Raw genomic sequence first — 24,017 nt, forward strand, 5'->3', positions numbered from 1 at the left:
TGTGATTTTGGCCCATTCTTCCACAGTCTTCAAATCTTGAAGGGTCTTTGGACCTCTTCAGTTAACTCTGATCTTTAGTTCTTTCCATAGATTCTCTAATGGATTCAAGTCGGGTGATTGGTGGGCCATTCTAGCAGCTTTATTTTCTTTCTTTAAAACCAATTGAGAGTTTCCTTGGCTTTGTGTTTGGGACCAAACATGGTGTGTTTTATGGCATCTGAATAGTTCAATTTTAGTCTCATCTGACCATACTATATGCTCCCACTATTTTACAGGTTTATCTAAATGTTGTGCAGCAAACTTTAAACAAGCTTCAACATTCTTTTTCTTCAGCAATGGAGTCTTGTGTTATGAGCATGCATACAGGCCATGGTGATTGAGTGCATTACTTATTGTTTTCATTGAAACAATTGTACCTGCTCACTCCAGGTCTTTCTGAAGCTTTCCGCAAGTGGTCCCTTGCTCTTGGAAAACTCTTCTAATAATTCTTTTCACTCCTCTGTCAGAAATCTTGCGGAGGGGACCTGGTCGTGGCCAGTTTATGGTGAAATTATGTCCTTTCCACTTCCGGATTATGGACCCAACAGTGCTCACTGGCACACTCACAAGTTTAGAACTCCTTCTGTAACCAATGCCATTAGTATGTTTTCCAACAATAAGGTTGCGCCGATCTTGAGAGAGCTCTTTGCTTTTACCCATCGTAAGATGTTTCTTGTGTGACACCTTGGTAATGAGACACCTTTTTATAGGTCATCAGTTGAGACTGAACCAGCTGATATGAAGTTGCACTGACAAGGGGCAGGATTGCTTTCTAATTACTGATACATTTCATCTGGTGTCTTGACTTTCCATGTCTTTATTTACCTCCCTTTCTTCATGTGTTCCTGGGTTGTTACTGACATGTGGTGGAAATTTCATGTCAATGGCACCTTTAGAAATATATTTACCTAGAAAAATGAGGACATCTTCAATACTTATTTTACCGGCTGTATAGTCACTGTATACAATATCCCATATAAAAGAACCATCTTAGGACCACATGTGTCACAGAGTTAACACCGTAACATGACAAATCTTGACAGAGGATCACAGCGGAAGCTGTCTTATACATCCTGGTCAGGCAAGTTGGAACCAGATACCATCTGATCAAGACCTTAAGGCCAGCCTCTGTTAAGGAGACCTTCAAGATACCCTTATGAGAGACCTGTGGTCTGGACGACCAAGACTCCAGATCCTCTTTACAGCTAAGTCCCTCTCCCAAGCCAGCATGTATTGTTTTTTCTGTGCTTGAGTGAGCAGAGATCCGTACACCATGGATATGCCACCCCTAGTACCCTGGTTTCTAGGGAACCATTGTTCACATGCTTTCAGAGATGGTGGACCCCCTGAGGACCCCAGAGTCCGTAAAAAATGAGCTCAATGGTCCTCTTTTATTGTGGAGTTTTATCATTGTTTGCGATAATAAAATTTTTTTAATATATATATTTCCTGATGTTTTTGGTGCCTAAAAAGCCCCACAAGGCAGAGAATGCTGTTTTTTTGTTAGTTTGATCAAATCTGATCTCAATTGAGCCCAAGTTGATCGGTCAGGATTAATTATAGATTGTTTATTCCTATCAGAAGAGAATGATTTGAAAATAAATCAGTGATTTATTGACGTGTATGGCCACCATTATCTTCCAACCATCTAATGAACTTCACTTCCCTGTGTGTGCCATATTGATCAATTGTGTTGTGTACTATTGATTGATTATTCCTATCAGGAGAGACCGATTGAAAATGCAATTGATCACTTATTGGTGTGTCTACGGTCACCATTATCTTTCAACTATCTGTCGAATTCCCCATGTTGGGCAGATTAATCATGTTGTTGACTTTTGATTAATTATTACTGTTGGTAGGGATTGATCAGAAAAGGATCAAACATTTAAAGAAGTGTACGGCCACCATTATCTTCCAACTATCTGTCGAATTTCCCATGTTTGGCATATTGATCGTGTTGCTGACTATTGATTGATTATCCCTATCAGAAGAGATAGATTGGAAAATAAATCAGTCATTTATTGACATGTGTATGGCCACCGTCATCCAGCCATTTAATAAACTCCACTTCCCTGTGTGTGCCATATTGATCGATTGTATTGTCTACTATTGATTGATTATTCCTATCGGGAGAGACCGATTGGGAATGCAATTGATCATTTATTGGTGTGTCTACGGCCACCATTATCTTACAGCTATCTGTCGAATTCCCTATGTTTGGCATATTGATCGTGTTGTTGACTATTGATTGATTATTCCTATTGCTAGCGATTGATCGGAAAAGGATCAAACATTTATTGAAACGTGTACAACCAGCATTGTTCTCCAACTATCTATCGAATTCCCCATGTTTGGCATATTGATCGTGTTGTTGAATATTGATTAATTATTACTGTTGGTAGCGATTGATCAGAAAAGGATCAAACATTTATTGGTGTGTCTACAGCCACCATTATCTTCCAACTATCTATCGAATTTCCCATGTTTGGCATATTGATCGTGTTGCTGACTATTGATTGATTATTCCTCATATCGTTTATTCCTATCAGAAAAGATCGATTAGAAAATAAATCAGTCATTTATTGACACGTGTATGGCCACCGTTATCTTCCAGCTATCTAATGAACGCCACTTTTCTGTGTGTGCCATATTGATCGATTATGTTGGTTACTATTGATTGATTATTCCTATTGGGAGAGAGCGATTGGAAATGCAATTGATCATTTATTGGTGTGTCTACTGCCATTGCTATCGTCCAACTATCTGTCGAATTCCCTATGTTTGGCATATCGATCGCGTTGTCACTATTGATCGATTATTCCTATGAGGAGCGATTGATCAGAAAAGGATTAAACATTTATTGAAGTGTGTATGGCCAGCATTATTGTGTTTGGACAGCCAGCCTCATTGCTGTGAATAGATCTGGTGATCTGTGTGTCTGTCCCGGACTCGGCCGTCACTGTCCCGGTGTGATTATCCATCAGCAGCCAGGACTACATCTCCCATGATGCTTCACTCTGACAAAGAGTCAGCTGCGGAAGTCAGCGTGACCTGTCCTTAGAGAAGGGGGAGGAGCGAGCAGAGGGAGATCTGGCATGCAATCAGCTCTGTGATCAGGAAAGAAGACTGTGTAGAGCCCGAGCACCTCCAGGTAGGAGCAGAGAGAGCCCGGCCCGGGGAGAGCTGACAGCGGGGAGGATGGAGCGGGCTCAGGGAGAGGGAGCATGACTCAGGGGAGAGGGGGAGGGGGCAGGAAGCCTCACATCAGCATTTCATAGAGTTTGATCACATAGGAAACACTGGGCTGTTGCCCATGGCAACCCCTCATTGCACTCTGAGGGGGATCCTGGAATCTGATTGGTCGCTGTGAGCACAGACTTCACCAGTGTGTTCTCCCCTGTCTTGTGATTGGATGTCCTGTAGTGACCCCCACAGCCTGTGTTTACTTCGTATTCCTATACAACTTCTTCTCCTCTCCAGGTGACAACATTCATTGTGGGTTTGTATAGAAGGGGGAGGGGTTGGACCCTCTGTCAAGGTTTTATTTACATTCACCCTCTGTATGTACAGGTGAGCATTGTCCAAATGACAGGAAATTCAGAATGTTGTCCCCAGAACAGGAAGTGAGGGGAAATCTTGCAGTGGGGACACCTGTTTCATAGGGGCGGCCTGAGGGTGTAAAAAAGGAAGCGGTTGCGCCAGGGTTTTACTGCCCCCCCCTTCCCCAACCGCATACCTAAACACAGAACTGCACCCATTCAGGGCTGTACACATGCTGTGCTTCGCGGTAATGATTAAACGATGCCAGGTGGTGCCACTGCCAAACACAGCGCCATTCAAGAGATGACGCATCGCCACCTGTCAAACGCCCCCTGAAAAGTGATCAGCCATAGATCACTTTTCAGAGTGGAAGCAGTAAAGCCGCACATATGAAGAGCTCTGAGTTCACACTTTTCTGGAACTTGCGAGAAACTTGCTACAAACACGCGTTGCGCTTAATTTTACTCCCAAGTGCAGCTGACAGATGTGCGTTTTATGGTGGGGCGCTCCAAGTCCTAAAAGGTTCGGGAGTTTCTTTGGTGCATCCGGCGCACATAGAGCAGTCCATTCAAGCACATTGTCTGCCTAATGCGCAACACGCGGGAAAAAAAAGTGAGCGGGAACGTGCGATCCGTCAGCACAAAGTGTGATCCCAGCCTGAGGCCCCGTTCACACGGGGCGATTTGGAATGCATGGGGCGGTTAGGCCCGTCAGCAGTTTCAGGTACCCGGGAGGCACACCATCTTACCCCGCTGCCAGCAGCCCGACATTCTCTATGACAGGGTGAAATGCGTAGTAGCTGGAGGCAGTACTGAGCGGTACCCACACACAGGGGCCCCCAATGCAGGCAATCTGAATGCATACGTTTGTAAAGGTGAGTACCACGGGGTACAGAGTCCAGCCGCCAAGTATTTCAGCCTGTTATAGATCTTGACGGGCTGCTGGCAAAGGATCTGGATGCCATGCCTCCCGGGTGCCTGAACATGCCAGGATTTGCTGCTGACGGGCCCAACCAGTCATGTTCATGAGACCAGGTAATGACATGTCTCTTGGAGTAATCCATCAGATCTCTCTGGTTGGGGACAGTTTCCTTTTTCTGTTGAAGCCGTGGTTCACACGATTCGTTGTGTAATTTGACAGCTCAAAATCGCGTTACAAGTTGCACCCTATTTTTACCAATGGAACCGCTCAAATAGTTGCGACTAAAAAAAGTTCCTGCACTACTTTTCTGCAATTTCATTGTGACTTGCATTGACTTCTGTTAAATGAAGTACAAGCCGCAAAAAAAAACATCAATCCAAATCACACTGATCTGCGGCTTTAAAATGGTGCTGAAGTAGCCCTGCCCATCAAGATACACCAAGCATATTTTCACTCAGTAAGGCCCCTTTAACACTGGAGCGGTTTTCAGGCGGTATTGCGCTAAAAATACCGCCTGAAAACCGCCCCTAAACAGCCTCCGCTGTTTGTTCAGTGTGAAAGCCCGAGGGCTTTCACACTGAAGCGGTGCGCTCGCAGGACGGTAAAAAAAGTCCTGCGAACCGCTTCTTTGGAGCGGGGAAGGAGCGGTGTATTCACCGCTCCTAAACCGCTCCTGCCCATTGAAATCAATGGGACAGCGCGGCTATACCGTGGTAATACCGCGGCTATAGCCGCGCTGTACGAGCGGATTTAACCCTTTTTCGGCCGCCAGCGGGGGTTAAAACCGAACCGCTAGCGGCCGAATACCGCTGCAAGAACGACGGTACAGCAGCGCTAAAAATAGCGCTGTTGTACCGCCGACGCCCTCACCGCTCCAGTGTGAAAGGGGCCTAAGAGCCGCCTTTGCTAACTTTGTCTGGCAGGGGAAACCCCCCGACTTGCTAGAGCACTGTTGTTCCGACCTAAACTTAAGGGAGGGATAGGGTTCCCAGATCCGGCCCTATACTATACAGCTGTTCATATGAACGGGGTAGTAGACTGGTGTAGGCATAGCGCCACCAAACTATGGGTCGGTCTGGAACAAGGTGCTGCACAGGTACCCATACAGGGCCTGCCTTGGGCAGGGAAAAGCCACACTTCCCACCACCCCTTAATTGGACCCACTTTGAGCAAATCAGAGAGGTATTATAAGCTTTCTTCGCTCAACAGTTTTCAGTCCCCAATGACACCGATAATAGGACATCCCAAGTTGGAACCAGGATTGTCAGACCCAGCATTTTCTGCACATTCACCACAGAAGATCCTACGTGGGTCCTATCTCCTCTGCACGAATGGCTGGATTCCGGGCAGAACATTGTTTACGGGCTCAGGATCACAGTTTCTGAACGAATGGCGGGTACACCAATTATCACACTTTCTGAACTCATTGCCCAAACCACACCTCTTTCAGAGGCCTCTCAGCCCATTCGAGGAACTTTGCTTGGGGGATGGTCCGATACGGAAATCTCTGTCCCTTTCCTACGAAGCTCTACTAGATCTCCATGCGTAATCAGAACCTCCCTTTCTTTCCAAATGGGAAAAAGACCTGCAGGTCACTTTTACGAACCGACAAAAAGATAGGATACTCTATTTCGCTCATAAATCATCGTTATGTAGAAAGTATTAGGAAACCACTTACAAAATCATGACACGGTGGTATAGAACCCCATCCGTACTAGCCAAACTATTCCCACCATTGAGTGATCGATGCTGGAGATGTGATTCCCACCTAGGTACACTTTTACATATCTTCTGGGAATGCCCTAGCATCCATCCATTCTGGCAGCAAGTCCTCCAATTGATCCACAAATTTACGGATATCTCAGTGTCCGGAGACCCTGCAGCAGTTCTTCTTAATCTGACCCCTCTTTCCCGGAAAAAATATAACAAATCATTACTTAACCACTTCCCTCCCGGCCACTGCACATAAACGGCCGGGTGGGCTATCTCTCCTTCTGAGTGGACGTTCAGGAACGTCCCTCAGAAGGTGTGGGATCGCGCGCACGCATGCCCACGCAGCGGCGCGATCCCGATGCGCTCGTGTCACCCGGACACGGCGCATCTCCAATCGGCAGGAGGGCTCTGTGATTGGCCCTCCTGATCACATGACGGGCGTGTCGAATCACAGCCGTCATGTGATGTAAACACAGAACCGGTTGCTAGGCAATCGGCTCTCCTCTCACGGAAGTTGTCAGTGAGGAGAGGAGAGGGGATCGCTGCAGCCGGCTGGTGATCAGTGAGTATGAGCTGTTTTTTACTCACTGATCACCAGTCTAGTGACCCCACACATGTAAAAACACAAAACAAACACTAAGTAAACACACAATGTCCCCAAAACACATGTCCCCCACATATGTCCCAGTAAAATCACATGTCCCAATGATTATCTGCACACATATGTCACCTGCGCACATCTGAACATGATCATTTGCGCACGTGTCCGTGATCACACGAACCAATTATTATACACTTAACGGGATTTTTTTTTACCAAAAACATGTAGCAGAATACGTTTTGGCTTAAATTTATGACAAAATTTGATTTTATTGGATTTGTTTTAAAATTAGAAGAAAATATTGTTTTTTTTTTCCAAATTTCCGCTCTTTTCGCTTATATCGCAAAAAATAAAAAATGGAGTCGTGAATAAATACCACCAAAAGAAAGCTCTATTTGTGTGAACAAAATGATAAAAATTTAATCTGGGTACAGTGTAGCATGACCGCGCAATTGTCATTGAAAGTGTGAGAGCGCTGAAAGCTGAAAATTGGTCTGGGAAGGAGGGGGGCGAAAGTGCCCAGTATTGAGGTGGTTAAACATTTACTCAATGCAGCGAGAGCATGCATTCCAGCCATGTGGAAACAACAGTCTCCTCCTACTATCACCATGTTCCATAGAACTGGCTAGAAAGAACATTGAGCTACTCCAGCAAAGCCCCCTCCTTTTCTGGGAGTGTCTCTATTCTCTCTGTGCTGGCCTAGCTCCTCTGCCCCTTCCCATGTAAACTTTAACTGTTGGAGGAGGAGTGAAGGGGAATACTATAGGACAGTGGTTCTCCACCTTTCTAGTGCCGTGACCCCTTGATAAAATTTCCCAAGTTGTGGGGACCCCTAACAGTAAAATTATTTTCGTTGGTCATTTCATTGCTGTAATTTTGCAACTGTTATGAATCGATGTATAAATATCTGATATGCAGGATGTATTTTCATTCTTACAAATTTAACATCTTAAAGTGTAGTGATTAATCACAAAAATGATCTGTAATATATAATGCTAAATATTTATTTAAAATTAACGTACAAGTTACAAATGAATAAAATGCCCCACCTTGAGACATGGTAAGTCCCGGGCAGATGGCAGGGGGCACAGTGGGAGCATTTCATGTGGCACAATGTCTGCTTTTTTGATGGCACAATGTCTGCTTTTTTGATGGCACAGTGGCTGCGTTTGATGTCATAGTGGCGGCAATTGATGTACAAAAATACTTTTATTAATTAGTGTCTCTGACTTACCAAAGTCACTCAGGTGTTCTGTCAGAATCAGCAACCTGTCTAATGTGTTAACCGGAAGTGACGTTTCATTGCCACCATCTTGGTACACTCATCCGCAGCAAGGCCACAGTTAGAAGTCGGGAAACGGACATCTTTTTACACCCACCGAAGTCTTACATTTTACACATGGTTTTTACCAGTAAACTGAGCTTTATTCTATATGAGCCTGATATAGTATATAAGCTCAATTTACTGGTAAAAATACGTGTAAAATGCAAGACTTCGGTGGGTGTAAAAAGATGTCCGCTTGCCGACTTCTAACTGTAGCCTTGCTGCAGACGATAGTACCAAGATGGTGGCGACAGAACGTCACTTCCACGCGGTCTCTCCTCTCCCGGAAGTGACGTCTTGCTGGCCGAGACAGACAGACTCCGGCGTACACACAGTAACTTCGGGTCCATCTTGGCCAGCATTCACGACCCCCTGTCAAATCGGCAATTGACCCCCAGGTTGAGAACCACTGCTATAGGGGATGACTTGAGTGACACCTCTTGAGCTGCTGACCTTACAGATGGCGGCAGCAAGCCGCAGTCTTAGGGCTTTCGGTGTCTACACAAGGGAGGATTGTACAGGTAAATAAGATAATATAACTTTACAGAAATTCCAGGAAACCTTTTTGTCAGTGTACACTGGGTACAGGGTGCATGGGGTAACTGCTCATTTTTGCCTAGGGGTGAGGAGAGCGGAGATATACTTACCTAATCCTCCGATCCTTTTGAGTGTAAGACTGGTTCCCGCCACTCCCCCACACACTAGCGGTCTTGTGAATGGACTGTCCCTGACGTCGTCATGCCCATTGGCTGGCTCTGGATGTGAGGACGGCAGGAACAGTCCACTGTTGGACATAGGGGAGCGCTGTTTTCTGGAGGATTGAAGGATCGGGTGAGTATAGCATTTCTGTGTGCCCCTGGATAAAAAGAGCAGTTAACCCATACAGTGCAGGCACAACCACACTGCATGGGAATTTGTTCTGCTTTAAATGCACATATAATGGGAAGATTGTTTCTGAAATGAATAGGCAGCAGAGACCCTTTGAAGTAGACTGGGTCCTAACCATTCCATACTATACCCAAAACAGAATGCAAATGTTTTCACTAGAGATACTTTAACCTCTTGTTGACCATTTTATTGCATACACATTTCATGAAGACGGAGGCGACTGCTGAGTGCCTGCTCACTGCCATCGCTGTCTCTAGCTCTAATTGGGAGTCGGTGGGGCGGGCTCCCGATCATGTGACCACTGTAACAGCCAATCAGTCATCACATGATTGGGAAGCCTTCCTCCTACCCTTAGATAAAATGCTGCAGTGGGTGGGTAGAAGTTGGGCCCCTTTCACACTTGTGCGACTTGGGACTGCAGAGTCGCATGACAAGTCGTACCCCTTGATTTCCAATGAGTACCATTCATATCTGTGCGACTTTAAGTCGCACTGACTTCAAAGTAGTCCCTGTACAACTTTGGTCCGATTTTGATGCGAGTTGAGGCCCATAGACCTCAAGTTTACACAGGCATTCCCTGAAATTGCGGCCCCAAAATTGTAAAATTGTTCGACTTTGAAGTTGCAGTAGTGTGAAAGGGGCCTTGGTAAAGGCAAAACCTTGTCAGATTATATGGCAGTCTTTCCAATCTCTGTTTGTCTTGTTTTATAGAGGTGCCCCAAAATAAAAATTCAGGATGCACTTAAATGAAAATTACAGTTTTTTAAAAATATATATTTTTTTTATATATAATTGTATTTTATTTGACTTTTTAATTAAAGTAGAACTACAGGCAAAACATTTTTTTTTTCATTTTGGATAGAGCAAGGGAGGGTTATAACCCCTCTCGGATTTTCGCTATCTGTGTCCCATTGCGGAGATTTCCTCTCACTTCCTCTCCCATAGCCAAACAGGAAGTGAGAGGAAATCTCTGAGAATTAAGGGAATTCCTTGGAGACCCCCTTATCACCAGAAGTAGTGTCCCCATTGGAATAGAGAGGGTGAATCTCCTTAATGAGGACACATGCAGAAATAAAAATTGGCAGGTGTTCTAATCCCTCTCCACTCTATCCAATATTAGTTTAAATTATTAGTTATACTTTAACTACTTCTGGACCGTCCACCGCATATATACTGCGGCAGGGTGGCCCGGCTGCGCGAAACAATGTACTGTTCGCACTTCCTGGTCTGGGGCACACGCCGCTGGTGACGCGCTTCCGCTGTGATTGGACACAGCAGGAGCCAATCAATGGGTCCGGCGTCCACCCACACTCGTTCAGGGGAATGACAGAACGGCGGTCTGCCTATGTAAACAAGGCAGACCGTCATTCTGTCACAGGGAAAGAGAGATCTGTGATTCCTACTAATCAGGAACACCGATCTCTCTCTCTTCGTCTAGTGTTGGCATTCCCCACACAGTAAGAAAGCACACATAGGGAACACATTTAAAGCTTTGATTGCCCCTGATGTTAACCCCTTCCCTGCCAGTGTCATATATACAGTGTCAGTGCATTTTTTTTTAGCACTGGTCCCCAAAAAGTGTCAGTGTCAGATTTGTCTGCAGCAATGTCGCAGTCCTGCTAAAAATTGTTGATTGCTGCCATTACTAGTAAAAAAAAATAGTCCCTAAATCTATCCCATAGATTGTAGACGTGATAACTTTTGTGCAAACCAATCAATATACACTTATTGGGATTTTTTTTAACCAAAAATATGTAGCAGAATACAAACTGGCCTAAACTGATGAAGAAATTTCATTTTTTTACATATTTTTATTGGATGTGTTTTTATAGCAGAAAGTAAAAAATATTGTGGGTTTTTTTTTTTTTTTTTTATTATTATTGTTCAAAATTATCTTCCCTTTTTGTGCAAAAAATAAAAACCGTAGTGGTGATTAAATACCACCACAAGAAAGCTCTATTTGTGGGAAAAAAAGGACACCAGTTTTGTTTTGGGTACAGCGTCGCATGACCGCGCAATTGCCAGTTAAAATAAAGCAGTACCATATCGCAAAAAATGGACCTAGTCATTATGGGGATAAATCCTTCCAGAGCTAAAGTGGTTAATATCATGAATTTGAATATGAAATTATTGTCGGCCATACTGGCACCTTTAGCGCAAGAAAGGTTAATAAAAATGTATCCCTTTAAATTTTATGTCTTCACACTGGTCCATTGCACTTCCATTGTGCTGTTAAAAATCCTGCTTGCTGCATTTTTTGTCGGTTAAAAAAAACGCACCACTCTGTTGAAATGCATTGAAAATGCAGCAAGAATGCTTCAATAACGCACCCGCGTTGTGTTTGATGTGGTTTTTTAAGTCACATAACCTATGAAGAACACACCATAAGCACAGTAAAATTACGGTAAAATAGTTTTTGGCGCCATTACTGACACCTTTTTCTAGATTATTTCTACTTTAAGCTGCAGTAACCTGGTCTTCCAGTCCAGATGATGTTGGTAGCTGTGGTCACCGCTGTGCCTATGTTGTAAATGTCACCTTTATGGGGGTGGGGGCAGGTCTTCTTTAGGTCTTCTGTAGACTTTAGGTCTTCTCTGAGATCAGTCAGTAAGATCAGTTATCTTGTCAGTTCAGTTCCTCAACTCTTGCACAACTGGCACTTCCCAGTTGTAGTTATGTCACACACACACACACACACACTATCGCAACACATTCGTTATCTCCAAGAACATGAAATCTAAGAGACTCCTTCAGAAATATCAACCAGCCTTATGTGAGGGCAATGAATGTCGGCACCACGCAGAATGATTCTAATGAGATACTAATTTGAGTTCATTGTTAAACTGTATCTATGGCCAAAACATTTTGAATAGATTTAAACTACTTTTCAGTTTTTTTGTTTTTTTTTCTTCCATGGAGGAAATTCCCTTTCACTTCCCATCCTCTATACCAGGGGTCTCCAAACTTTCTAAACAATGGGCCAGTTTGCGGTCCTTCAGACTTTAGAGGACTGTGGCCTTTAGTAGAAAAGGTCCCCACGGCAGTGGGAAAAAACAATGCCCCATCATTGGTGTCATTGAAAGTAATTGTGGCCCGTCGTTGGTGTCACTGGGAGGAATTGTGGCCCGTCGTTGGTGTCACTGGGAGGAATTGTGGCCCGTCGTTGGTGTCACTGGGAGGAATTGTGGCCCGTCGTTGGTGTCACTGGGAGGAATTGTGGCCCGTCATTGGGAGGAACTATGCATTATTGTTGGTATCGGTGAATAACATAATTCCCCATGATCTGGATAAAAACAAGCAAAGGGCTACAGTTTGGAGACCACAGCTCTATACAAAACAGGAAATGACAGACCTTGAAAGATTTCATTTCTATTCCTGTTCTGTTGACAACTGCAAATGTGGTATTTTCACTCATGTCCAGAGGGAACACAACAATAAAAACCTGACAGAGGTTCTATCCTATCATCACTCTATCCAAAACCTTAAGTTTTGTGTCCCATATTAATATATCAGAATGTACTAAAGACATTATATGTAGCACTAGTTCTAATAAAACTATATGTGATCATATTAAAAAATATAATTAGTGTCCAGAGGTGTTCCACTGAGTGCATATAACATCAAGAAAAATACATGTTTACATCCTACTAACATACAGTGAACCCCGGTTCACACTATGAATCGCACAGGAAGCACACCGCGTTCCTGTAAAATTCACAAGCGATTCAGTGCGGTGCAAATCGCACCAAAGTAGTGCATGCAACAATTTTAGAAACGCACTGCAACCGGATGACATGGTTGTTTTGTACCATGCGATCTAGTGCGGGCAAGTAATTAACATTACAATGACACCTGCTGCAGATTGCAAGGGCAGTGCGATTTGAACACTGTACAGGAAAAGCGTGCCGATAGCAGGTTTCCCACACTGTGTTCTAGTGTTAACCGGGGATTAGTCAAAAATCACAAAACCCAAATCCTATGAGTCCCATGAATTGGCACTTCTGTTATCCTATGTAAGGGCAATCCTCCCAGTGAATGCACAACACCACTGTGTCCTCAAAGAAGGCTAACTAGAGGCAAATGACCGCCAAAAGATTAAGTGGTCATATGCAGCTTGGTAACACAAGTATGCCCTCCTCCAGGCTCAGTCACAGGCTCCTCCACCTTTTCACATGTAGCCATCTCTCCCAGGGATCAATATATACAAAACAAAAACCAAAATACTCCAATAGTGTATACCAGTTAAAACAATTTTTATTAAAAAGGATTAAAACCACTCACACGTGTCAGTGTACCATAGCGCTAATTAGTCAAAATATTTCAAATTCTAGTCAGTAGTAAGTCCAATATGTGGTGACCCCGGCCTGTCTGCCTCCGCCAGGATTTGCAGGTGCTATAGGGACTGCCCCGGGTACTGCCATTGATGGGATGTAAGCTTGTATGCCATGGTGTTATTTCATTAGGATGTGCATGTGTTCAAGGAACTGCAGTAGATACTTCCATTGGTGGAATGAAGGCTTTTGTCCCATAATAAAAAGAATGAGCTGGAGGAACCAACCTGGGTATTGCCATTGGTTAGATGAGTGCTTGTGCCCCATATTATTATATCGGGATGAGCATGTGCTTCCACCATCGGTACTGTTATTGATGAGATTAGAGCTTGTGTCCCATAATAATAAATTAGGCTGAGCATGTGTTGAAGAAACTACCACGGGTATTTTCATTGGTTGGATGAAAACTTGTGTCCCATAATAAATTAGGATGAGCGTGTGTTGGAACTGCCTTGGGTACTGTCATTGGTGGGATGTGGGCTTGTGTCCCATAATAATTAATTTGCCTGAGCATGTGTTTGAGGAACTACCATCGGAACCATCATTGATGGGACAAGAGCTTGTGTCTCATGATAAATTAGGATGAGTGTGTGTTGGAGGAACCACCTTGGTTACTGTCATTGGTGGGATGTGGGCTTGTGTCCCATAATAATAAATTACCTTGAGCATGTGTTGGAGGAACTACCGCCGGAACCATCATTGGTGGGATGTGGGCTTGTGTCCCATAATAATAAATTAGGATGAGCGTGTGATTGAGGAACCGCCTTGGGTACTGTCATTGGTGGGATGTGGGCTTATGTCCCATGTTAATTTGGGGTGAGCATGTGCTGTAGGAACTGCAATGGGTCCATTCTCACATGGGCATGATAGGGACAAGTTTCTACAAGCCCTGTTCCTGCTGTATGACTTTGTGGGCTTCTGTATATATTTTTATACTCGCATGGAACTGTTTGAACTAGTATGGTTGGTCTTGTGGTTGCACCCCTTGTGTCTTGATGGCTGGAATAACTCCATCCCAGGACTGTCCGCATTGGTTTCATATAAGAGCACCATTCAAAGAGGATTTCCGGCCCACTGCAGCCATCTGATCTATATCAAATTGGCCCTAGACTTTAGACCATTTGTACAATTCTACTGCATTTTTTTGAATATATACATTACCATATAGTAATCAAGATACCTGTCCTCCTATATCACGAGTAAGCATAGCTGTGTATTTAGTGGATGGCGATGCTGTTGTGCCAGTAGAACGCAGTCTGTTGTGGAAATTGCTCAGCAAACTTTTTTTTTTTCACTGCTATCAATCACTTGGTGGTGTCTGGAGGAACTAATAGACATCTGATTGCCCCTCAAACTTATTAAAATGTTTAACAATTGTCATGTCTATTGATATGATCAATAGTGGATTGTATTTAGTTGATCAGAGCACAGAACATAATGATAAGTTATCAATTCATTGGAGGGTCATATTTATGAGAAAATACAGTATAAAGATGACTTTACCATATGTGTGTAATTTTTGTCCTGTGCTCCATACTGACTGGTTTATGATGTAGATCCTGTATGGTTATGTGAACGTCCGCTTTGTTTCTTCCTTTGGTTTATTTGGAACACAATCTCGCTTAACGTGAAAGTCAACTTTTGCTGAGAAAAAAGGCATTCTTCCAATGTCAGCATTATAATGATGATAGTAGACTTCTCCTTCCTGCAGTGTGTATTGTGTACTATTGTGTGTTTGGAGGAGATGTGCAAACTGCATGAAGTTGCAGCTGGACTAATGGCCAAGTGAAGGTGAGTTTACTGTAAGGTTCTATTCACATTTATCTGTGTTCCTGCAGTACAATACATTCATTTTAATTGCATGAAAATGTAGTTTAACCAGAAATCCCATTCTTTCCTATGTGACCACTTTACATCAATGCACTTTAGGTTTAGTGTATTGTTAAAGGAAACTATAAAGTTCCATTAACAACTGTGTGCATTTACACATGTTTTTCCACGCTTTTTTTTTTTTAAACAGGCCCCCAACAAGCCTTAAAGAATGAAAAAACATACCTAATATCATTTTTGGCCAGTGTAGTGACTACATTGCAAGGTGCCTTCATATCTTTGCATTGCGCTGCAGTGAAGAGCAGCTACATTATTTTATGCTGTATGTGTGTATTGGGGTGACATTTAGACTGTACAGCAACATAACACACGTATACCGTAGGCTTTTCAGTGTGCACAGCTATAATATGCATAATAATGTGAATACATTCAGCGGGTGTGAATAGAGCCTCGGGGCCATTCATATCTATGTGCTACCGTGAGCTCTGCATTATGTTTGCAGTGCAATGTTTGCATATATTGTTGGGGACCCATCCGCCTGTATAAATTGCCTGCTTACTGTAGGTTGAAAAGTTACTTGCAAAGAAAAAAAGTTAGATTTTATGATTACCTTTTTAAAGTGGTGGTAAAGTCATTACCAAAAAAAAAAAAGCCTGGTCCCCCTGCAAGGTATTATCATAATGTGCTAGTGTGTACCAAATTATAGCACATTGTGAAAGACTTAACTTAAAATGAAGCCCTCCAGTGGCGAGCTGTCACTGCTGACAGGCCTTCCATCTGCACGCGGTCTTCCTTACGGGTTCGCAGACTCCAGCTGTTTGAATGGCTGAGCCGCAATGACGTCATTCCTGCGCATGCTTGAGTACCCCAAGCACGAGTATGCTGTTCCTTCAGAGCCCATCACCCGCTGGTAAACAATCGAAAATCTCCTAAATGGTGTACATTGAGGAGATATTCATTTTACCTCTAGGTAAGCTTTATTATAAACTTACCTGTAGGTAAAAGTCACAAAATGGAGTTTACTTTAAGCCCATGGTATCTAGGTGAAGGTGACATCACACTTCTCCTGGAGAATACAAATCGGTACAAATCTTGTAAGAAGATAATTGCTCTTATAATGGACAGGAGTGTCTTTTTGTGAGATGTGGTCTGCTCTGTATTTCCTAAGCAATTTCCTGGAAGAGGGTGACGTCATGCCCAGTGATGCAGAAGACCGGGGTAAGGAAGTATGAAATCTAACTGAAATGTAAATGAATACAGAGTGAGGCGGCCCAAACAGTATATGAGGACCTTGCAGTGCATTTAAAGGTCCATTTTAAGGCTTTTAAAAAACTGAATAAAGGCCCAGTCACAATAATGCTTTTATTACATTAACACTTGTACACCGTTTAGCCATTGTGTTAAGTGGTATCCATGTGCAGTGGAAGAAAAAGTCATGTCCATTTTTTTTTTTTTGTATACATTGACCTGCATGAAAGGGTCCATTGGTGAAAATGGCAGTGCTTAAGAAAGAGCGTTGCAAACCTGCGCTAATAACATGCAAAATCATGGATCTGGCAGACTAGCTTCTTTTTTGGGATATAGTGGGGAAGGGTTAGACCTGTTGTGTGTTGTGTGTTTTTTTTTTTTTTTTTTTTTTTTTTTTTTTTTTAATTTTCCTTTCTTCTGTCTTCTGTTTCCTGGCTAGAACAGAACAATAAAAAATTGACAGAGAATCGGGTTCTTTATTTAAAAAAAAAAAAAAAAAAAGTTTTTCCTCCTTTTCTTACAGTGGAAGGGCAACTATTATGCATTCCGGGGCTTGAGACCTTTAAGGCCCTGTTTAGATCTATGTGTTGCAGTAATGCACACATTTTATTTCCCATTATGACATGGTTTGTTGCAGTGCAGTTCACTTTGAATGGTACCCCCATTGCACCACAATATGATAATGCACTACCGTGCATTACAGTGTTCTGCATCAGAAAACATAACATAGGTCTGATTTTTAGATCCATTATGGCACTTCATTCCAATAAATGGGCTGCCATACCACAGCATACATTATTGTGTGATAAGACACATACAGGTTAATGCGCCACAACGAGTCAGATACATAAGTCTGAATTGGCCCTAAATTATTTGGGCCCTCTGATGCATCATGCTGAATATTATAACTCCTATGGAACAGAATAGGGGAGGCTCCTATTGCAGAAAATGTAAGTGTGTTTTCAGGGCTAGGTTTGCAGTGTTCCTGAATCTACAATGTGGTTATGTTGTGCGGTTATTGGCGCTCTTTAAGTTGATCATAGATCATGGCAGAGTGCTCTGTAAAGATGATGAGGTCATCGCTGATCTGTCACTTAAACAGAAGAGAAATTGATCAGAAAGCCGACACAATATAATTCATGTCTGGGCTCCCGTCATGTGGTTCGGCCATATAGTGTTTCACAATCTGCTCTTCCTTGTTCCATTTATAAATGTTGGTAAACAAAATGCACCGATTGCCTCATTTCTATTTCTGACATCTGATAAAATGTTCATCTGCTGTATAAAATATGGTTGGTGCATCTGTCTAAATCAAATTGTCAGAGCGGTGCTCTGCTTCCACCTAAAAAGATAAATGCACAGCAGGGTAGATGAGAGTTCTGCAGTCAGTGTGTGTGCTCCAGATAGAAGAGTTTGGCCTCTGGGCTTGTATTCCTGCAGAACTGGTTCAACCAGAATACTGACCAGTAAGCTCAGGCAAAGTAATGGCTAAAGCTGATCAGATACAGAATTATTTTTCAGACAGCCCCGGGGTGAATGGACTCTGGTGCTTTAAGCTGGCCATACACAAAGTGAAGTTTGTCCTGCTCCTGATGAACTGGCCAAAAATTGCCCTGTTGGCACCACTGCGCCCGACATTCTTTGAATGGAAAATTGTTGGCCGAACTGCACCTCTACCCAGTTAGATGCAGGCAATGTTTAGGTATTTTCAAGCAGAATTCAATAGTTGACAAGGCAGATTCATCCATCCATGCTGTTTATATATAAAAATACCCAAATATCTGTGCACAAGCCTTTAAAGTTCAGCCACATGCAGAGGCGTATTTAATAAAAATTTCAATATATAAAAAGCACAAAAATAAAAGTATAAATATGCGGTGTACAGCAACTAAAAGGAAACACAAACTGTAGTTAACAAGTGCAATAACAACCATATTACAATGTATCAATAAAGCATAAGTTCACCTTATGAAAATAAAATAAATAAATGCAAATTTTTTTGCAGGTAAAAAAATGCATTTATTATTTTTTCTTTCGAAGGAGCCTGCAGAGCATTGCTGCTGCGATCAGCACATTATGGGTGCACTGCAAGGCTCCTGAGGCTCTCAGGATAGCTGTCTGCTCGTATCTCTGATACAAGAAGGCAATTCTTTTGAGAGCGGGAATATCAATAAACTATGAGAGCGCTCACCAGCTCCCTCGCAGTTAATTGAGAACTGCAAGCTGTCAGCCGCAATGGATGACTGTACTTGTAGTCTATTTATTTACAGGAAACTATGACTGAATGGATGACGACCCTGTGCGGCACTCCATCAAATTGTGACAGCAGGTGCAGAGAGAGGATCCCCTACCCACTGTCACATGAAAGGGGGGGGTGCATGCTGAACATGCTACATTTTACACCTTAAATATGGGTGTAAACATATTCAGAAAGGTGAATTTAGCCTTTAACAATGTCCAAATTAATCTGCGATAAAATTTCACACTATAAAACTGAATAGCCTGTGATTGACAAGTGCACTATTTAGCCATATAGCATGGATAATATCCAAAATGATCAGTGATAAAGTCCAAATAAATAACAAAATAGTGTATATGAGATAAAGTCCACATAAACTGCTTAAAATATGCTGTAATAATAGCAAAGCCAATCGACTCAAATGACACCTCTACCTGCAATTGCGCCAGGGTGTGCTCTCACCTTATGGTTTGACCTCCATTTCAAAAGGTCAAGCAAGCATGAACAGATAGATATCCAGGCAAGCTCCTTCTTGGACACTCCCAAAGATATGAGTCTCTCCAACCACTTCCAAATAACACTCAGTGCTACGTGGCTTACTCAACCACCAAAAATTAAACTTCTCATCTCTGCAGTGCTGTGTGTACCAGAGGCTGAAAGAAAAGAATATTTCATAGTGCTTACTGCTAAAAAAAAACTTTTATTGTAGCTGGTAAAAATTGCACTTGCATTGAATAGGTAAATGACAACATTAGCTGTTTGATTCTTTTTCATTCAGCCTGCAGGCTGAAAAGAAAAGTCTGTGTGATTGGCCAGCTTAAGACTGTGGATGGCGCTGTTTAGGGACTTTGGGCTTCCTGAAATCACCTAGATCAGGTATGGGGGACTATCTTGTTATATGCCTTGTTCAGACAGGAAATAATTAGCTAGCAGGTGTTGTTGGCTTTAGAACCCTATAATTGTTTTAACAGCCTTCTCTTGTATAATGTTAGGTAGTATAAGTGAGGCAATAGGTAAATTGTGGTCCTTTCAAGTTCCACTACCCTGATCCCCATGTCCTCCTCATGAACTCCTCTTTTATATTGTAAAAGTGTATTTTACATAGTACATCACAGGGGTGAGTTGGTTGCTGCATGAGACCACAACCCAGTGAAGCCAGTTCCTGCATCGGTTCCCTGCCAACATTTGAGGATGGCCATCACTTTTGTCCAGAGGTTCTGTCTAGTAGTAACTTCAGGAATCCCTGATAACAGCCTGATAATATTTGGGTGGATGAGGTTCTCCCCGTCTTCAACCCGCAGTTGGAGTACAGGAAATTTATGGCAGTCATGTTGTTGGGCTTCTTCTAGTGGGTTTTGTGGGAGTCTTTTGGAGTGGAAGATCCGGTTGCCATTATGAGTAAACTGGTGGCCAAGCAAAACTACTACCTTCCTAAGAGCTCCTTCCATCTTACCTGCCAGAGAATCAGTCTGCTCTACAAAAGCTTCAAATTCAGTACGGCACACCTTGAACTGGGCACCAAAATACATTGTGAGGTCAGGTGTTCAACATTCATGAATCAAGGAAAGTCCCTGCTAGGCGGCTACAATATCTTCTGCTCTTTGTCAATGTCAAGTGTAGTTTGTTCTGTCTTCAAGGAGCAACATGTAAAATGCCTTTTTAAAGAAAATTATCATGTATTCTTTCTTACATTATCCAGTTCCTGTTGGAACAAAGTGCATGTAGTACCTTGTCCCACCTTCCTAGGTGCCCTGTATAATGTTGGACAGGACACCCCTCCTTGATGTATGGCCTACCAACACCGCAGCCAGCAAGATGATGATGCTCGCTATCAAAGCAACTGTCTCCTCACTTTTTTTTTCTTTTGTTTTGTTCTGGATAGATGAGAGAATGGCTGGAACCTCTTAGGTTTTTTGCTGCGCGTGTTTCGTTTTCTCCAGTTCCTGTGCCAGAGACACAATAGGAAGGTCATGCTCAGTTATCAGCGTAGACACATTTATTTGACATGTAGTTGTATTCCCTGCATAGAGCAGTACGGTGATTTTGAAAGTGAAAGTTTTTTTTTAAATAACTAAATTTTTTTTCTGATTTTTCCTGAATAGAAGCTTTCTGGGTTTGCTATGAAGCCCCTTTATCCTGTAGTACTCCAAGTTGCCTCTTAAAGCACACATATAATAAAAAGACAACTTTTGCTACCTTGTTATAAAATATTGAAAAACTCTTGATCATGAATTGTGAATCATGTCATGGGGAAAGTTGGCTATTTCTGTTGGAAGATCAGTCCTCAAGCCCTTGAGCTGTGAATGTGCGATCAGATGATCAAACACTGTGGGAACAGGGATTTCTACAGAATACATATGTATCACAGTTGTCTTTATTATCACTCATTATAAAGGCCCATACAAATGATACGAAAATCGCAAGTAAAGTTTCTTCTGATGGAAGATCTGCCGATTTACGGATCGTTATTATGGTGCTTTTCGACAGCTGACTCCATATTTTTTTTTTTTTTATGTCCGACAAAAGCTGGATTTGCAGACTATAAAATTTTTGTCGGATGTGAACACAATGTTCGATTTTCATATAATTAGTACGGTTTTTGTACGAAAAAAAATCATAAGAGTAAGACAACGCATGCTCACAAATGAAAGAATACATACAAAACTAATCAACACGTGATGTCACTTCTGAAGTTGAATTCTGTCATCCGAGAATTTTCGTATAATATTTGTGTATGTATAATATTGTATAAAAATTTTCCTATAACCGCTTCACTTTCGACATGAGACTAGCATGCAACAAAAAACGGACGAATGGTCCTCTGAATATCTGATCGTGTGTACGAGGCTTAAGACCTTGGCAGGATAGAACAGAAGTTGTGTTCACCATAGATTTGTCCATTCATTTATTTTGTTTAAAGCTTGGATGCCTAGACCAACTTTATTAGGGTCCAGTATGTGTCCATTAACTTGACAATACTCTGTAACTAATTGGTCTATTTGTGGGGGGGGGGGTTGAGTACTAGGAACACAGTTGCGCACTCCAAGTTCTCTTTTGCATGTTTAAAGACAAGTGAACCTTCACCCAAAAATTACAGCATCATTCTTTTCCTCCCCCTTGCCCATTACACAACTGAATTTTTTTTTTTTTTTTCTGGGAAGCATGTGCTTTTTCTTGGTTGTACTTGTTCCCACTTCCTCATTCCTCACTTAGGCCCCTTTCACACTGGGACGGTTTGCAGGCGCTATTGTGCTAATAATATCGCCTGCAACCCGACCCGAAACAGCCGCTGCTGTCTCTCCAGGGCTTTCACACTGGAGTGGTGCGCTGGCAGGACGGGAAAAAAAGTCCTGCTAGCATCATCTTCAGATCGGTGAAGGAGCGGTGCCGCTCCTGGCCATTGAAATCAATGGGACAGCGCAGCTATACCGCCAGCAAAGCGCCTCTGCAGAGGCGCTTTGCGGTGGTTTTTAACCCTTTCTCTGCCTCTAGCGGGGGGGTAAAACCGCCCCCGCTAGCGGGCAAATACCGACGGTAAAGCGGCGCTATTTGCACCGCTTTACCGCCGACGCCGCCCCCGCCCCAGTGTGAAAGGGGCCTTTGGCAAGGGTGACATACTCTTGGCCCGCTTGCCCCACTGCAGCCTTCTGGGATTCATGCTGCACATCTAGGGAGAGTACAGGATCGGTCCCCTATAGCCATGACCTCATGCGTGTGCATTAGTAGGCCAGCTGTGAGTGATCAGAAAGTGATGGCAAGCTCCTGAATGCAAGATGACAGCATGGAAGATCAGAAGCCAGGCAAAGAATTGGGTGCTTGGAAGACAGCGCTGGACTTAAAGCGGAGGTTCACACAAAAATGGAACCTCCGCTCTCTCTCTCCCCCCCCGGTGTCACATTTGGCACCTTTTAGGGGGGAGGGGGGTGCAGGTACCTGTCTCAGGTAGCTGCCATAACCCCGGTATCCTCTTCTTCAGTGAGCGGTCCGGTTTAAGATAAAAGTGATCTCTGTGCCGGATTCGCTGCAAGATCACTTTTATCGGCGGCGGGAGAGGGCCCCCTCCCGCCGATCTCCAGTCCCCTCCGCTGCTTATCGGAGCCGTCGGCAGTGGCGGAGGCGATCGGGTCCTTCCTGTGGCCTGACATGGAGGCGAGTGAGGGGAAGATGGCCCCCACCTGTCTCCATATCATTGCAGGGCGGAAGCCACGTCAAAACGTCACTTCCACCCATAGCTCTTAAAGGGCCACTTTTTTTTTTAAATGACAAATTTTTTTTTTGCATCTTAGTCTAAATATGAGCTCTGAGGTCTTTTTGACCCCAGATCTCATATTTAAGAGGTCCTGTCATGCTTTTTTTCTATTACAAGGGATGTTTACATTCCTTGTAATAGGCATAAAAGTGACACTTTTTAAAAAAAAAAAAAAAAAAGTGTAAAAATAAAAGGTAAAATAAATAAGAAAAAAAAAATGTTTTAAAGCGCCCCATCCCGACGAGTTCGCATGCAGAAGTGAACGCATACGCGAGTAGCGCCCGCATATGAAAACGGTGTTCAAACCACACATGTGAGATATTGCCGCGATTGGTAGAGCGAGAGCAATAATTCTAGCCCTAGACCTCCTCTGTCACTTAAAACATGCAACCTGTAGAATTTTTTAAACGTCACCTATGGAGATTTTTAAGGGTAAAAGTTTATCGCCATTCCACAAGCGGGCGCAATTTTGAAGCGTGACATGTTTGGTATCAATTTACTCGGCGTAACATTATCTTTCACAATATAAAAAAGAATTGGGCTAACTCTACTGTTGTCTTATTTTTTAATTCAAAAAAGTGTATTTTTTCCATAAAAAGTGCGCTTGTAAGACCGCTGCGCAAATACGGTGTGACAGAAAGTATTGCAACGACTGCCATTTTATTCTCTAGGGTGTTCAAAAAAAAATGTATAATGTTTGGGGGTTTTAAGTAATTTTCTTGCAAAAAAAACTGTTTTTAACTTGTAAACAACAAATCTCAGAAAGAGGCTCGGTCCTTAAGTGGTTAACCTGCTATGTTATGTTGAGTTGCATTATGAAGTAGAGTGCTGTCCTTGTTCCCTAATGCCGCATACACACGAGCGGACTTTTCAGCTTAAAAGGTCCGACGGTCTTTCCGACGGACTTTCGAAGGAGTTACTACGGACTTTCGAACGACCGGACTTGCCCACACACGAACGGACTAAAGTCCATTCGAAAGTCCGTTGGTTTGAACGTGATGACGTACGACCGGACTAGAATAAGGAAGTTCATAGCCAGTAGCCAATAGCTGCCCTTGAGTCGTTTTTTGTCCATTGGACTCGCATACAGA

At 42.9% G+C, this 24,017-nt stretch overlaps 1 protein-coding gene across 4 annotated transcripts in view; it reads left to right on the forward strand.

The window, feature by feature from the left end:
- Positions 1-3,042: 3,042 nt before the first annotated feature.
- Positions 3,043-24,017, forward strand: part of VAMP7 (vesicle associated membrane protein 7) — a 64,461-nt gene continuing 43,486 nt past the window's right edge. Inside the window, exon 1 of one of the 4 annotated variants that reach the window (XM_073599084.1) lies at positions 3,043-3,193. The gene's annotated coding sequence lies outside the window, so the exon portion shown is untranslated. Of the gene's footprint in view, positions 3,194-15,078; positions 15,152-24,017 lie in introns of those variants that run through there. The other 3 variants (XM_073599085.1, XM_073599086.1, XM_073599087.1) reach the window with 3 other exon arrangements.

The sequence above is a fragment of the Aquarana catesbeiana genome, linkage group LG09 (assembly GCF_042186555.1).
Source record: "Aquarana catesbeiana isolate 2022-GZ linkage group LG09, ASM4218655v1, whole genome shotgun sequence".
Lineage (NCBI taxonomy): Eukaryota > Metazoa > Chordata > Amphibia > Anura > Ranidae > Aquarana > Aquarana catesbeiana.